This window comes from Monodon monoceros, unplaced genomic scaffold, assembly GCF_005190385.1.
Source record: "Monodon monoceros isolate NGI ecotype Baffin Bay Population unplaced genomic scaffold, NGI_Narwhal_1 Super_Scaffold_8, whole genome shotgun sequence".
NCBI classification, from domain to species: domain Eukaryota; kingdom Metazoa; phylum Chordata; class Mammalia; order Artiodactyla; family Monodontidae; genus Monodon; species Monodon monoceros.
Genome location: NW_021703785.1, coordinates 66,017,601 through 66,034,356, shown reverse-complemented (window position 1 = coordinate 66,034,356; position 16,756 = coordinate 66,017,601). Strand labels below are relative to the sequence as shown.

Here is a 16,756-nt window from a genome sequence, read left to right as displayed (position 1 = left end):
GTCTAAAATCCAAAGAAATCATTGGCATGTAAATTTACCATTAAACTAAAACTACTGATTAAAACAAATATTTTAAAGACTCTTGTGTGGATGGAAGAATTCTGCAATTCTGAACATCGTAATTCAGGTGCTGGAATTAAACTGATTTTCTTTTTACATAGTCTATAATCCAGTCTTTTCTCTAATTCAACTTGCCCCTTTCTGAATTAATAGAGCAATTACTATATTGTTCTATAGCATCTCCATTTAATATTTCATATTGAACAACGCTGCTAAAACTTTCAGCCTGGGAAGGAAAATATTAATTTGGATGACCAGGAACCAATCTTGACCAGGTGGGCCTGGTTCTAGAGGGGACAACAGAAGCCATGGCTGTTTTGTTTTGAGTATTTAGCCCAGTGTCCCATGCAAAATATTGTTTAATAAAGGTCAATTAGTTCAATAAATGTGGGAAGGAGTGATGGAGTTAATGAATGAACAGAATTAGCTCACCGACACCATCTTTGTCCAGAGACTGATTTAATAGGGACCATCTGTCAAGAATCAGAAACTGCTATATATTAGATGCCACACAGCTCAATTCTTTGTATTTAGAGGAGGGAATGATGACTTACATGTAATAACCTTTGATAACCTGTCTTTCTAGGTCACAAGGCAGTAAACTGCTGTCCTGTCCTCATCTGTAGACTACTCACTAGGTGAGAGTATTATTAACTCTTTTCCTCATTATTCACCGTGTCCCTCAACTAGTCAGTAATCCTTTTGTTTGCAAGACTTGTTATTGGGTTAAGTTCTTTATCTGCAAATAAGAACAGGGAACTCATCTAGATTCCTTTACATCATCTCCAGATACTTATAATTTCCTAGAACATGTAGCTTTCTACTTAGACCTATTACCTTTTTCAATTTTCATAACTATTAAATACTGTTAGAGTTTTGTCTGTCATAGTGCATTTCCTGGACCGTTTTTGTTTCATACATTTGTGGTAAATACCCATTGTTTGATATCCAAGAGAAAGAGGTCAAGAAAAACCACAAGGAACCTTGAGTAAAGTGCAAATGCCAATAACTACTGTGACAGGACGCCTAAAATATGGTGAAATCCCATTTCACGACATGATTGCTACACACCAGCAAAGACTTGGTGACTGATATTCAGCCCCTTTTTTGATCCAATAGGTTAAAGAAGAAAAACATTTCAACCTACATATTAATGGAATCAGAAAGGCTTAGGGAAAAGAGTCAGCAAGACCCATGTTCAGAATTTGCTGAGCCTCAGTTTCCTCATCTGTGAAACGGGAGTAACATAGTAAGTATTCAGTAAATAAAGCACCTATCCTAGAAGTATTTTTTTCCAAACTGATTTCACTTACTCTTAACGTGCATGTGATTTCTTGTTAATCAGATTTTTAGAGCTCAGTAACATAAAACCAGGGCCTGTTACAGTCAAATAATTCACCCAGAAGCCCTTTAGTTATTTTATTTGTGGCTTTGAATATACATCTTCATAGGATGTCCTTGGTAAAACCAAACAAACAAACAAGCAAAAAATCAACACCCACATGTACTTAATCGTATCAATACTAGAGTATTTTCTTGGATTCTAATTTTACAAATGTTGGATTGATAGAATCCTGAAGATAATTTGGCAGGAGGTGTTTCTATATCAGTGTGTTGTACCATGTGCTCTTTTAAAATAATCTAATGACGCAGGCAAAACACTGAGATTTGTGTATTTGTTACTGGTAAATAACTGAAGGCCCATTAACTAAATTTTTATGTGATTCAAAAATCTTTGGTAGAGTTTCTGATTTTGGTAGAATCTTCAATATGCTTATTTATGGTAAAACTAATTAATTTTAAATGAGCTTAGTTATATGATATAAATTATTTGCAACTGAAACATTGCCCCTTAATAAACTGCTGGAATAAGCTGACATGTTTTTCTTTTTTGAAGTCTCGATTAGTTTGTAAAATTCGTTTTTTTTTTTCAATACTGTAGCAGTTGTCTAATTATGGCTGTAAGCATAAATGTTGCCTAAGGCATTTCAGCCTGTTTTGATCTCCAAATGCATGTGAATCAAAGCTTTAGCTAATTTAGTTCTAAGTTATTAGACCGCAAGTTCTATAGTGTTTCAAGGCCATGCTGTTGCATTTAAGACATGAAGGCTTTATAACTTTTTTTTTCCTCTTTAAATTATGGGTATTATGAGTCTCTGGTAAGTAGCCCAGAGGCTTCAAGATAAAACATTTCAATGAACAGGGACAGTAGTGGTAAGCCACGGAGCAGTGAAATGGAGATATAATTAGAGCTAAAGATTGACGGGTCAGGTGAAAATATTCCATTAGTAAAGGATAACACGATAAAGAATGAACCAGATTTTCTTCCAAATTCATACCATTCTAAAATGTCCTTATTTTTTTTTGTGCCTGTCATGAATCTATCAAGCCAGCAAAACAAACACAGTGGGGGTTACTGGGCCATCAGACTGACAAGATCAGAGCAGCAAGCTTCCCTCAGTGCTGGGGACTCAGTGGCAGTGGTTCATAGACACAAAGGGCTGAGATGAGGGAAGCCTGGAAGCACGTGAAAGCCTTGCAGTTCTGGGGAGAGCCCGTGGTGGGGCAGGGCCTCAGGATTGAGGGGTGCGATTTCAAAATTCAGATGACCAGGCCTTTTCCTTTAGTCCCCACTCTCTGAAGTGCCCTTGGGGAGAGGGCTGCAGCACCTGAGGTTTGGCAAAGGGGCTCCCCTGAGACATTCTGACAGGTGTTCATTGACAGCCATGGCGTTACATGGAAGAGTGTGGTCAAGGCCGGGTTCAATGGGTGCAAGAAGGTGAGGAAGATCGAAGGACAAGGGGACAGAACCAGAACCTGGAATGTCAGAATTCAAGATGAAGCTTTTTCGGTTTGTATCAGGAGGGTTGTGTGGAGAAGCAACGCCATTGGAGGTGATGATGTTTAGCAAATGTTAGTCCAGGGTACGGAGAAGGGCATTTACAAGGAGGCTGGAAAGTCTGGGAACGATTCAGGGCTTACGAGAGTGGGCCCAGTGGAGGAGGGGAGGGATGCAAAACATAGATGAAAATTGTGAGAGAGGCATTAAAGTGTGTCCAGAAAGCCAGAACATTCCTAAGATGAACAGGAGCAGGTGAATGAAAGGCTCTGGGGAGCAAGGATTATGCCAGCTCCTCAACGTGGGAACAGAGGCCTCAGTTGTGGAAGGAAAGGGCTCTACCATAGTGTAGGCAGCCCCAAACCAGACTGGCATTTTCAGATTCCTAGGTCTGCTCTCAAATTTGCTTTATAACCTGGAGTAAGTCACCAAGGCTGCGGAGTCTTATTGTTCTTGTCTGTAGAGAGACAGGGTTAATCAAGACCAGTAGGTTTCAACCTTGGTTACACATTAGAATCATGTGGGAGCTTTTAAAAATCCCCAGACTGATTAAATCAGATTCTCTTAGGGTGGGATCCAGGCAGTGGTATGTTTTAAAGCTCCCAGGTGATTACCACGGGAAGCTAAAACTGTGAACCAGAAATCTCTGAGCTTGAGGATATCTTAATAGAAACCTCCAAAAAACGAAAACAGAACAAAACAACAGCATCTCTCGAACTTTATTTTTATATTTTTTTAATAGTAAGGAGGACCTTATTAAAGACAAATGACTAGGGGTCATGACTATTACAATAGGGGATTGAGATGGGACTACATAAAGAGGCCAGGGTGTCATAGCCATCAAGCAAAGCGAGGAGGGTCAGGAATTTTGGAATTATCAGACCAGGAATTTAAAACAACTATGATTAATATGCTAAGGACTCTAGTGGAGAAAGAAGCAGCACACAAGGACAGATGGGCAATGTAAGCAGAGAGATGGAACTCCTAAGAAGGAACCAAAAAGAAATGCTAGAGATCAAAAGCACTGTAACAGAAATGAAGAGTGCCTCTGATGGGCTATAAGCCCATAAACAAGTCTACTTATAAAGTAGACTGGACACGGTTAAGGAAAGAATCTAAAAAGATGATACAAATGATGCTTGCTCTGTCTCTTCAAATTATGTTTTTTTAATTTAATTTTTATTTTATATTGGGGTATAGTTGATTTACAATGTTGTGTTAGTTTCAGGTGTACAGCAGAGTGGTTCAGTTATACATATACATATATCCATTCTTTTTCAGATTCATTTCCCATATAGGTTATTACAGAATATTGAATAGAGTCTTCTATGCTATGCAGTAGGTCATTGTTGATTATCTGTTCTATATATAGTAGTGTGTATATGTTAATCCCAAACTATATCCATCCCTCAAACAACCATAGAGGAGCCTCCTCTCCAACACCTGTTAAGCCAGTTAGTAAGAATCCCAAACTCCTAATTTATCCCTCCCCCCGCTTCCCCTTTGGTAACCATACTTTTGTTTTCAAAGTCTGTGAGTCTGTTTTGTAAATAAGTTCATTTGTATCATCTTTTTAGATTCCACATATAAGTGATATCATATGATATCTGTCCTTCTCTCTCTTAGTTCACTTAGTATGATAATCTTTAGGTCCATACGCATTGCTGAAAATGGCATTATTACATTCTTTTTATGGCTGAGTAATATTCCATTGTATATATGTACCGTATCTTCTTTATCCATTCCTCTTTCAATGGACATTTAGGTTGCTTCCATGTCTTGTCTATTGCAAATAGTGCTGAAGTGAACATTGGGGTGCATGTACCTTTTCAAATTATTTTAACTTTAATTAGGTCCCATTTGTTTGTTTTTATTTTCATTACTGTAGGAGGTGGATCCAAAAAGATATTGCTGCAATTGATGTCAAAGAGTCTTCTGCCTGTGTTTTCCTCTAAGAGTTTTATAGTACCCAGTGTTACATTTAGGTCTTTAATCCATTTTGAGTTTATTTTTGTATGTGGTTTTAGAGAATGTTCTAATTTCATTCTTTTACATGTAGCTGTCCAGTTTTCCCAGCACCACTTATTGAAGAGGCTGTCTTTTCTCCATTGTATATTCTTGCCTTCTTTGTCATCGAGTAATTGACCATAGATGTGTGGGTTTATTTCTGGGCTTCCTATGCTAGTCCATTGATCTATATTTCTGTTTTTGTGCCAGTAACATACTGTATTGATTACTGTAACTTTGTAGTGTAGTTTGAAGTCAAGGAGCCTGATTCCTTCAGCTCTGTTTTTCTTTCTCAGGCTTGCTTTGGATATTTGGGGTCTTTTGTGTTTCCATACAAATTAAAAAAAAAATTGTTCTAGTTCTGTGAAAGATGCCACTGGTAATTTGATAGGCATTGCACTGAATCTGTAGATTGCCTTGGGCAGTATGCTTATTTTGACAATATTGATTCTTCCAATCCAAGAACATGGTATATCTTTCCATATGTTTGTGTCATCTCTGATTTCTTTCATTAACATCTTGTAGTTTTCAGAGTACAGGTCTTTTGCCTCCTTAGGGAAGTTATTGATAATTCCAAAATCCCTTCCATGTCTGGTCCTGATGCTTGCTCTGTCTTTTCAAATTATGTTTTTTGCCTTTTGGTAGATCTTCTAATTTTTTCTTGGTAACTGGACATGGTGTACTGGGTAAAAGGAACTGCTGTAACTAGGTCTTTAGTAATGTGAGGGTGAGGTGTGGGGGAACAGGAATCATTCTCTAGCCTATGGTTAGGTCTCAGTCTTTCAGTGAGTCTGTGCCTTTGGGCTGTGAACTTCATAGCATTCCTCAGTTTTTTCTTCTATCTTAGGTGGGACAGGATGGATAGCATGAGACGGAATTGGGTATTTCCATTCTCCCACGTGGAAAGCTAGAACTGAGTGGAGTTGGGTATTTCCCTTCCCCCAGGTCAGATAGGCTCTGATAATATCCGAGTTAGTTAGGCTCTGTTCAACTAGTTTCTCCTGAGGGCAGGTTTTTTAAGAACAGAGTGCTCTGGCATATTTCAAAATAGTTTCTTTTCTCTGATGACTGGGTTCCCCTGGAGTTTTTAACACTGAGCCTCTGGCAATTCATGAATTACATTTCAGGTTTTCCTCCCTGGCACTGATTCCTGAGCTGGTTTCCATTCATGCGTCTCTACTTGGGTAAGCCCCAACTCCCTATATTTGTCTGTCTCTCCAGTTGGGGGCAGCAGTTTGCCCTGTGTCCTACCCTCTCTTATGGATCCAAGAAGAATTGTTGCTTTTTCAGTCTGTTCAGCTTTTTACTCATTGTTAGGATGGAGTGATGACTTTCTGCCCATCACCGCTAAATAGAGAAAGAAAGGGAAGAGTCAATGAAACGCTGTAGTGCTTATAAAGAAAACTGTGGGGCTACTTTCAACCCAACTGCAATACAGTTGTAAAATATACTCTCTAACAGCTCAGCAATCTCTCCAGCTCTGTCAGTGAAGCACAAATCTGTGAAGTCCACCAAGGATCATAACTGTTTATATGATGGGCTTTTGAACAGTTGGATCTGATACTCTTAAACATCAACCTAAAAGGCTGGACAACATCATCATGATTCACCATCATGATTTTATTAAAGTGAAGTGGAAACAGTATATATTTGATGCATGTAAAGATGACTTGCACTGTTGTTTTTGAAAGTCATTAAGAATATCGTGTTGGGCTTCCCTGGTGGCGCAGTGGTTGAGAGTCCGCCTGCCAATGCAGGGGACACAGGTTCGTGCCCCGGTCCGGGAAGATCCCACATGCCACGGAGCGGCTGGGCCCGTGAGCCATGGCCGCTGAGCCTGCGCGTCCGGAGCCTGTGCTCCGCAACGGGAGAGGCCACAGCAGTGAGAGGCCCGCGTACCACCAAAAAAAAAAAAAAAAAAAAAAGAATATCGTGTTAACACAGGAATTTGTAATTTTGTTCACAACATTTTGTATTATGAATGACAAGTGAGTATTTTATTTCTGCATACAATTACACAATGACGAAATCATCATAAAATGACTTTGCAAACAGTGTTCTCAGTGCATTCATGCTGGATGTCTCTTGTTGGATGTCTCTCTAGCCTTCAACCAGATATATCTGAAGAGGAATATTCATTATCTTTTCCTTCAAAGGAGCCCTTCCTTCTGTTTCCTTAATTTTCTTCAGTCAGCCCTTGGAGACATTCAGGCATGAAATTCTATGGGGATTTTTCGTTCTGATATTTCTAGCATCCATGCTTCATTTGGATACTTGCTGCTGTTGTCTTCTTTGAACCTTTCACTTTGATTTTTCCAGTAATCCTTAAATGGTTTCCTGGCGTCTGTCCATTCTGTACATCAAGTGCCATTTTGATTTGGTCGCTTCTCTCTTCAAATACTTTTAATGTGTGTCCCTACTCCCCACAATCAGCTGACATTTGCTCTCAAGTCTCCCTTCTCATGTCCTCTGGCCTGTTCACCCTCAACCTCACTGAACGTTAGAATCAGCAACTACTGCCTCTTACTGGGACTTGTGTGATTGTCTAATCGCTTCCATTAGATTATAAAGTGCTCTGAGGAAGGGACCTCATCTTATTTGTCTTGTTATTCCCTAGAATGTATATTAATTGCTTAAGAAACATTTCTTGTGTGAATAAATGCTTAATGAAACGCATTATAGATGTGTTCTTGAAAAAGAGTTCATTCTTTTTTTCCAGTTACTGAGGCTCAGTTGAACTCATTACCTGGAGTTTTGCTAGTCAGACTTCTCTTTAGCAATGTTTATGATGATAATTGGTGTTCATTGTGATTACCCGAGGGCTGTACAAAATCTTGAAGTATCTTCTCAGTTATTTAAAAGAAGATCATATTAAGATGTTTGTTTCTAGTTAACAGATTCTTTGTATGTATCATCATGGATTATCCATTTGAAAATAAGTAAAATACAATTAAAAATCACAATAGTATCACACTGAACACTAATCTTCCTTTGATTATTAGTGCATTCAAGAAATAATTAGCACACACTTAATATGTGCACGTTAATAGAATAATTAAGCAGGATGTTCTATTTTAGTTTATGTATATTGGAAATGCCTTGTGCATCAATTGTGCTAGCTAATGGTTTACTGTAATTGGCACACAGCGTGATATCTAATCAATTTTTTCAGTAAACAGAGGATGGCTCTTTGAAATAGTATATTTTAGACAGCAATTACTAAAGTTTACCTATGAAGCAAAATTCTATAAATCAAATCCAGTTCTTGGATATTCCTTTTAGGGTATCTTAGAGCAGCTTGGCGTCCCGATTTAGCGGCGTCTTTGGTCTCTGCTTCTGGACTTTGAGCAATGGTATGTCAGCAGCACTTTTCCCCACATCTGCTCAGTGCGGGGCAGATGCAGTTGTAGGAATGCAGATTCTACTAGATGCTTAAAGCTGGGGTTCTCATGCCTGGTTGTGCATTGGAATCACCTGGGGAGTTTTAAAAACCACTGATGCCTGGCCCCATTTGCAGGGGTTCCAGCTTAATTGGTCTGGGATGTCGCCCTGCATCTCTTACCTTGCCCCAGTGCCCACTGGGTGGGCCTTCCAGCCTCTCCCAGGTGACCCTGGCCCCTGGGGTCCAGAAACACCCTCTCCTTTATCCTGTAGCTCAGAGGAGGCCGTGGATGCCCGCTGTTGCTACTCGCTAGCTTTCTTCTCCATCCCCTGTTGGCTTCTCAGCTCTTCCAAGGCCCCTGGAACCAACTCTTTGCATGACATTCCCTCTGCTGTAAAATCTCAAAGTGGTTCTTCTTTTCCTTGTGCAGGTTTTTATGGGACCTTGACTAAGACAGCTGGCAGTGAAGACAGGGAAGGTGAATTACTCACAGTATGGGGTAGCCTTAAACAGCCAGCACTAGTGCTGGCTGGGAGGGCAAAAGAGGTTCATCAAGTGGAGGGGGAGGGTGGGAAGGATGCAGGCATGGTGGCCATTTCCAGAGGTCACTCATTCAGCCGTAGAGACACCTGCAGTTAGTCTGTAACACAAATCTCATGGGAGAATCTAATGAAATATTTTAATTTCATCCTTTTGATGATTTCATTTCCTTGTAATAGGTCATACTTTTATAAAGTCCATCAGGGAAGAAATTAGATTTTTTACTTGATGCCTATCTATTGGTAAATAGGGTTGATTAATCAAACCTGATTACCCTTTTAGTACATACTGGTAAAGCTGAAAACACTTAATTGTGAATTTCTTTTTAAATTCAGAATTCCTTTTTACCAAACCCTGCTGTTGGCTTATGCTTCAAATTCATGAGCAAACATCAGGTGTTGGAAAAGCCTCATCCCAGTTAAAAAAAAAAACCCAACTTCAGAAAATGTCTGTTCTTTTGCCTTGTGTGGGTAAGAGGAGATGCTCTGTTCTATATTACTTATGAGTGTTCTCGCGTTGGAGCTCTGCTGACAGCTGCCATGTAACCCAGAGGAACAACAAGCCCAGACATCAGATAAAAGCCATGTGTGTTTGTTGGTTGTATACATGGACACTCAAAGCCTGCTTTCAAGTAAGCACAGGAAGGATCCCATACAGACTCATGCTCACACACCCACACATCCCCTCCACACACTCAGCGGATCCTGCGGCAGCTTCACCCAGCCATACTTTCTGAATGGCCTTACTGAACTGGATTCTGTTTCTGCTCCCTTGTGGACTCCTTCAGAAAGCAGTAGTGAACATCCTCTATATTTTACCAAAAAAATTTGCTAGTCAAAGCTAGCACTTTTGTTCTCTTGGGGACATCACTGCTATCAGCTAAGAGACTGAGCCCCACTTATCTAGAATTGAACAGTAATAATAAACATTTGTCACGCCCTATCTTGAAAGGTATGCCGTTATTCCTGTTTTATAAATGAGAAAACTGAGACTTACAGAGGTTAATGACATGCCAAAGGCTCACGGCAGGAAAGTGGAGGATTTGAACAGGCAGGATTGTTCCAGAACCTGCACTCTGAATTATGGTATGGACTGAATTTATGTCCATCGTGTTTTAAATGGCTGGATGAATCCAGAACTTCCCTATGCCTGAGCTAATTAGTCTTGGGAAAATTAGGGGCTCAGAAAGAGCCAGCAACTAATTTAAGTCATTAGTGACTAGTTAGGATCACGTTGGTTTCCTAGAAAAGGTACCAGCTGATTTACAAGGAGAGAGATAATTGCTGGCTTAGAGAGCTTCAGAAAACCTCTAGAAGGAGAGACTGTAAATGGCAGATTTATAAGACAAATTACTTACTAGATTGGCAAAAAAAAGTGTGTTAAACACTCCAGTCCAAACCACTAGTGGGTACAAAACCAGAAATCACCATTGCTATGTGTCTGGATTCCCCGGCAGGGCCTGTGGTGAGAAAGGCCCTGTGCTTGGTTTAATGTTCTTCTACGACTGTTTTGAAATTCTTAAAATAATTTTGTCTTTGAACTTGTGTTTTGTAAGGAGCCTGATGGGCCAGTGTGATACTCACACGGGCAGCGATGTGACAGGCAGCAATGGGCAACTCTACGAGTTGGAGGAATGTCAGAGGAAACGATAAGATAACACTGTATAAATCAACATTCAAAGTGTACTTCAGACATGTGAAACACATTTGTACAGAGAGTGAAATCTTTTAGAAAAATTATTCCTTGACAATCAGCAGTTCTAGATGTAATAAAATTTATATTTCGATATAATTTATCAGAAACTTATCCCAGTATAATGTCCCAAAATAATCCCAACAGTGTTGTCACAGCCTATCATTTACTCTTAATAGCTCCAACAACAGTTGCACATGCATAAAGAGACTTCTCAAAATTGAAAACTATCAAAAAGTGTTTGTAGGGCTTCCCTGGTGGCGCAGTGGTTGAGAGTCCGCCTGCCGAGGCAGGGGAAGCGTGTTCGTGCCCCGATCCGGGAAGACCCCACATGCCGCGGAGCGGCTGGGCCCGTGAGCCATGGCTGCTGAGCCTGCGCGTCCGGAGCCTGTGCTCCGCAACGGGAGAGGCCACAACAGTGAGAGGCCCACGTACCGCAAAATATATATATATATATATATATATATATATATATATATATGGAGAAAACAATCATGAGAAAAAAAAAGACTTGGAGGCTATATTTGGAAGAACTAACATGTGAATAAAAGAAGATCCAGAGAGGAGAAAAGGAACAGATGATGAAAAGGCAATAATTAAACTAATAAAAGAAGAAAATGTCCTCAAGATTAAGAAAGACCTGAATGTGCAAATTGAAACTCTTCACCAAGTTCCAAGCAGAAGGGATGAGAAAAAAAGTCACCAAAGCTTGCCTGGAAAATTCTTCAACTCCAAGAATGAAGAGAAACCATTACTAACTTCTAGATGGAAATAACCAACTACTTAAAGAATCAGACAGCCATGCACTGTTTTATATGCAATGCCTTAGATAGAAGGTGGCAAATGGCATCTGAGAGAAATGAACTGCAACCCATGGTCCTGTATCCATTTAAGACGTCATTCCCATTTCAGAACGGAGGAGAGAGTGGTGCTGTGACCCAGAGAGTACATCACTTGGGCATATTGGTGCCAGAGGAAACTACTAGAGGGAGGACTATACAACCAAACAACTGTACCATAACCAACACACCACCATCCTCTACCAGCACAACCACCAAAGACAGGAGAACACGAAGAGGAAGAGAGGTAGTGCTTGACAGTGCATAAACAGTTAAATTTAAATGGATAGTAATAGACAAGGGAAGGTATGCTAGCTACCCCAAAGAAGAATTCTTAAAATAAAGAGGAACTGTGTGAGGGTAATTCTAATAATAATCTAGAATGAAAAGTACAAAACTATCTCAGAGAAATCTACAAGTTAGGGGTGAAGGGGGAGAAAAGTAATGAAGAAAAGCATTTCAAAGATTTTATCTTGGTTTGGTTAAGGGCAGAATTGAGAACAGCAGTGAAAATATTCTAAAAGACTGACCTTAGTGTAGACTGTCTTGGTGAAGGAAGCAAATTATATCTTGTTTTTAAAAAATATTACAGAAATACATGTTTTGTTATGAGGTCCTAGAGAGGGGAGGCAAACATTAATGGGATAGAAAGTTACAAAACAGCAGCGCTAACAAAAGGAAAAAAGAGTGAAAAGAAACTTATGAAAACCAGCAAAAAATAGCAAAAGGAAAAAGAGGAGACAACAAAGTGAACACAAAATGAACATAAAATTAGAAGGAGTAAAATAAACTACAAAAATATATACAATGAGGCCATTAAAAACAAGGAAAGCCTGAGAAAGGCTCACAGCCGAGAGAAGCCTGAGGAACATGAGAACTAAATGTAATGTAGGAGGACTTTCAAGATGGCGGAGGAGTAAGACATGGAGACCACCTTCCTCCCCACAGATACATCAAAAAATATATCTACATGTGGAACGACTCCTACAGAACTCAGTTTGTTACACAGCAGAAACTAACACACCATTGTAAAGCAATTATACTCCAATAAAGATGTTAAAAAAAATGTTATGTGGTGTCCTGGATGGGATCCTGGGACAGGAAATGGACATTAGGAGAAAACTAAGGAAATCTGGTTTTGTTTTTAGTTTCAGTAAAAAGTCGAATTACAAGGCTACAGCACGTCTCAGGAACCCAAGGACTGGGATGAAGTTGGGCCTCCGATACAAACTTTAAAGAGGGACTGATGTGCTGTTGTGAGCTGGGAAATTTTCTTTTCCTCCATCTCTCAACTCTGCTTCTTTCTTGCATGTCTGCTTCAAGGTTCTGTGATGTGGCAGCCTGGGTTTCCAACCACACAGTGGAGAACTGCCAGTGATGGTTCCTTAATTTATATCTCCTCTGATTAACAGACCATTCATTTATTCATTCATTCATTCATATAAGAAATATATATTGCATGCCTACTATGTGCCAGTTAAACTCTATTGTGTTTAACTATGTTTTGCGGATAAGATAAAGCAAACATTATTCCATCCTCATGGAAGTTACTAGATCATAAGAAAGATATTGCTTTATTACTTATACAAATAACAACATAATGACCAATAGACAAGTGCCAAGAAGAAAATATTCTTTGTATTATGAATCTGTTCCCCAACTGAGTATAGGGTATGAAGGAGGACTTCCTGGGGGAAGTGACATAAAACTGAGACCTATGCGTAAATACAAGTTACCCAGCCACTGGGGACACCTTTATAAAGGTGGTGAACACCTTTATAAAAAAAGTTTGAAGATGAGAGAAGGGACAGAGGTAGAAAGCCGATTTCTCCTAAGCCTATAGCTAGCGTCTACAAGATGGATTCAATAAATTTCTATTTATTAAACACAAATTTATTTATTGACTCCCAAAGAACATGTAGTTTTGTAGTGTCCATGTAACATTTACAAAAATAGTTCATGTTCTTGACCACACAGAAAGTCTTAATCTCAGTAATTTAGAAATCTAGAAAACATTGTTGATTTCCTAGGAAAATATAAATTTTTAAAATTCATTGAAGAAGTAGAAATTTTGAATAGTTTGAGCGCCATAGGAGAGATTAAAAATGTATTATTGAAAACGTTAACAGTATTTGTTAATTGCATAGCTGAACACTATTTAACCTTAGAGGGCAAGCATTTCTGATGTAATTTAAATTATTTAAGACTATAGAAGAAGACAAGTTCTCATTGTATTTATGAGGCCAATCTTATTACTGCAACCTGATAAAAATAGTAGTGCAAAAAGACCAGTAGCACACTAGATGCAGAGAATTCTAAATGTGATATTAGCTACAATAATCCAGTCATGTATTGAATATTAACTGACTAATAAAGTATGGCCAAGTAGAGGTTATTGCAAGAATGCAAGGTTGCATTGGTATCAGGAAATCAAGCAACATGATTCATTACACCAACAAATTAAAGTGGAAAAGTAAATTAACATGTCAATAGATGTTGAAAAGCCATCTTGATAAACATTTGGTAGCTATCCTTAATGAGAACTTTAGGAAAATATGTACAGGAGGAACATTTGTAAGTTTGATAAAGACTACAAAACACTGGCAAACATTATTCTAAATAGCAGACCACTAAAATTAATTATGACCAGGAACTAGATAAGATTGCTTGTTCTTGCCATTATTATTCAACATTGTTTTAAAAGTTCTAGCAAATGCAGTGAGAAAAGATAGTAAAATAATTTGTATAAACATTGAAAAAGAAAGGATAAAACTCTTTTTCTTGATAATATTATTATATTCCTGGAAAACCCAAGAGACATAAGGAAAAAAATACTTGAATTGGTAAGACAGATAGATATAAAAATACATATAACAATCAATAGCAGAAATGACCTAACCATGAAAATGGGAAAAATTAATCTGTGGTTACAATAAAATGCAAAGAAATACTGTGGGAAGACAACTATTACATCCTGAAAACAAGACTTAAACAAATGGAAAATCATACTAAGTTCTTAGATGTATAGACTAAAAATAATTTAAATGTTAGCGCTTCTAAAATTCACTATATACGTGTACATATATTTACATTTAACATTAATTATGATATATACTGCAATTCCAATTAGAATCATAGCATTTAAAAACAATATTAAAGGGCTTCCCTGGTGGCGCAGTGGTTGAGAGTCCGCCTGCCGATGCAGGGGACATGGGTTCGTTCCCCGGTCTGGGTGGATCCCACATGCCACAGAGTGGCTGGGCCCGTGAGCCATGGCCGCTGAGCCTGCGCGTGCGGAGCCTGTGCTCTGCAGCGGGAGAGGGTGCAACGGTGAGAGGCCCGCGTACCGAAGAAAACAATATTAAAAGATCTTAAAGCTTATTTGGAAAAATAAGAAGCCCAAGAATAAAATGTATACAAAGAAGACTAGTGAGTGCAGATATTAAAGCATACTATAAAGCCACTATAATCAAATAAATAAGGCATTGGTTTTTTAAATAAGTATACATGGTAGAGGAATTGAATGAAAAGTCTTGGTATAGATTCCAAAATATACACTATTTTAATCTGTTATGAAGTTGATATTTTAATTCAGTGTGAGCTGGAAGGTGCTGGCTCAATTGACCATGCAGCTGGAAGAAAATGGAAATATACAGGTCTCTCAGCATTTATAGAAATAAATTCCAGTTAACTGAAGACTTCAAAGCAAAAAATTAAATGTAAAAATAAATCAATAAATAGATAGATGAATGAATGACTTAAATTACAGAAGAAAATCTAGGAGCCTGTACATACAATTTAGGGTTTGTGGAGACTGTTCTTAACCAAGACAAGAAACCAAAAGCTATAGAAGATTTAAACAAGGTCAATGAGAAATTGTATATAGCTAAAAATATATTTGCATCACAGATGATTAAAACAAAGTTAGTATCTTTAAAAGACTAAGAGTTCTTACTAATGGCAACAAATAATAGAAAATAAATATGAATGGATAATTTATCCAAAAGTGGATATAATGGCCATAAACATATGGATACTCAAAATTTATCAGTAATCAGAGAAATGCAAATTAAAGTAACAATGCATTATCCCTTTATAACCATGTATTTAATACAAATCTAATAGAACATAACACCATCATACTCTTTAGAGGTAAGGATGCACAGGAAAAGGTACTGTCATATTCTGCAAGTTAAATATTAATTGCAGTATGGCAATATCTTCTGAGAATAAAAATTCACATACACTTTGATTCACCAGTCTCATTCCTGAGAAGCTATTCCAAAGACATAAAAATACATAATAATTTCATAAAAATAATATGTACCATGATGTTTATTACAGCATTATTCATACAGTTAAAATTCTGAAACAAAGTGAATCCCCATAGAAGAATGGTTGAATCAGTCTTCAAAAGAAAATATTTAAAAATTTCATAGAATATTATGCAGCCATTAAAAAGGATAAACCATAGCAAAGTCTGTACCCTTGGTTAGGATTTCTATGAAGTATCACTGAGTGACAAAAATCTAGCTGCAGAGATGTATGGTACTATATTTCTCTAAATAATACTAATATACAAGGAAGAAACTATGTCGTGTATATGTGCATTTGTGAATGTGTGTATGTGTTTACAACACTAGGTTGTTAACACAGGGTACTTAGTGTGGTTTAGGAAGAAAGAAAGGAAGGTAGGAAAGAAGGAAGGAATAAATAAGAGGGGGAAGGAATTGAACTATTTAAAAAGCTAGCATGATTCCCATTTATGTTCTCTTTGTGGAATAATAAAAAATAAAGGAATGCCAGGCTACCGATAGGCAAGCTTTCAGTCACTTTTCATAAGACCTGACTTTTCTACCTTATTGTTCCTGTAGCTGCTATTCTGTCAGCAGTTATGTTCCAGTCAGCACATTGAGGAGAGTTCTTTTTCATCTCTGCAGCCTACTTAAATAAACACAGGAGCTCCACATTTCTTTATCGTTCCATTTGTCAGATTGTGTGCGAGCCACAGAAAAAGACAGAACATTGCACAACCATTTTGCCACACTTGACAGTTTAATGGACCTGCCAATTGTTGCACCAGCTTTGTATTATTAAATGTTTTAATCAAAGAGAAAGTAGAAATCTATACAAGGGAACTTCCGAAGAGCTACATTTCTATTAATTCCTGGAGTCACAGCACATTAGGAAGAGAAGCAGTGATCATGCCTGTAGAAGACTTTGCGTGATAACTCCTGACACTGGGAATGCCAGTTAAACTGTGAGACCAGATCTTCAAGGCCACCTACTCACTTGGGAAATACAGAATGTCGGCAGGGGGTGTTACTGACCTCTCCAGGGTGGTCCTGCCGTACAGTTACCCCTTTCCCCTGATTTTCTCCTTCCTGTTGGGTGATT

At 38.3% G+C, this 16,756-nt stretch overlaps 1 protein-coding gene across 2 annotated transcripts in view; it reads left to right on the top strand.

Annotated features, from left to right (window-relative positions):
• KL (klotho) overlaps nucleotides 1-16,756 on the top strand; it is a 57,414-nt gene that overhangs the window by 39,509 nt on the left and 1,149 nt on the right. The window contains exons 6-7 of one of the 2 annotated variants that reach the window (XR_003791767.1): nucleotides 647-698; nucleotides 1,180-1,309. The gene's annotated coding sequence lies outside the window, so the exon portion shown is untranslated. Of the gene's footprint in view, nucleotides 1-646; nucleotides 699-1,179; nucleotides 1,751-16,756 lie in introns of those variants that run through there. The other variant, XR_003791766.1, reaches the window with a different exon arrangement.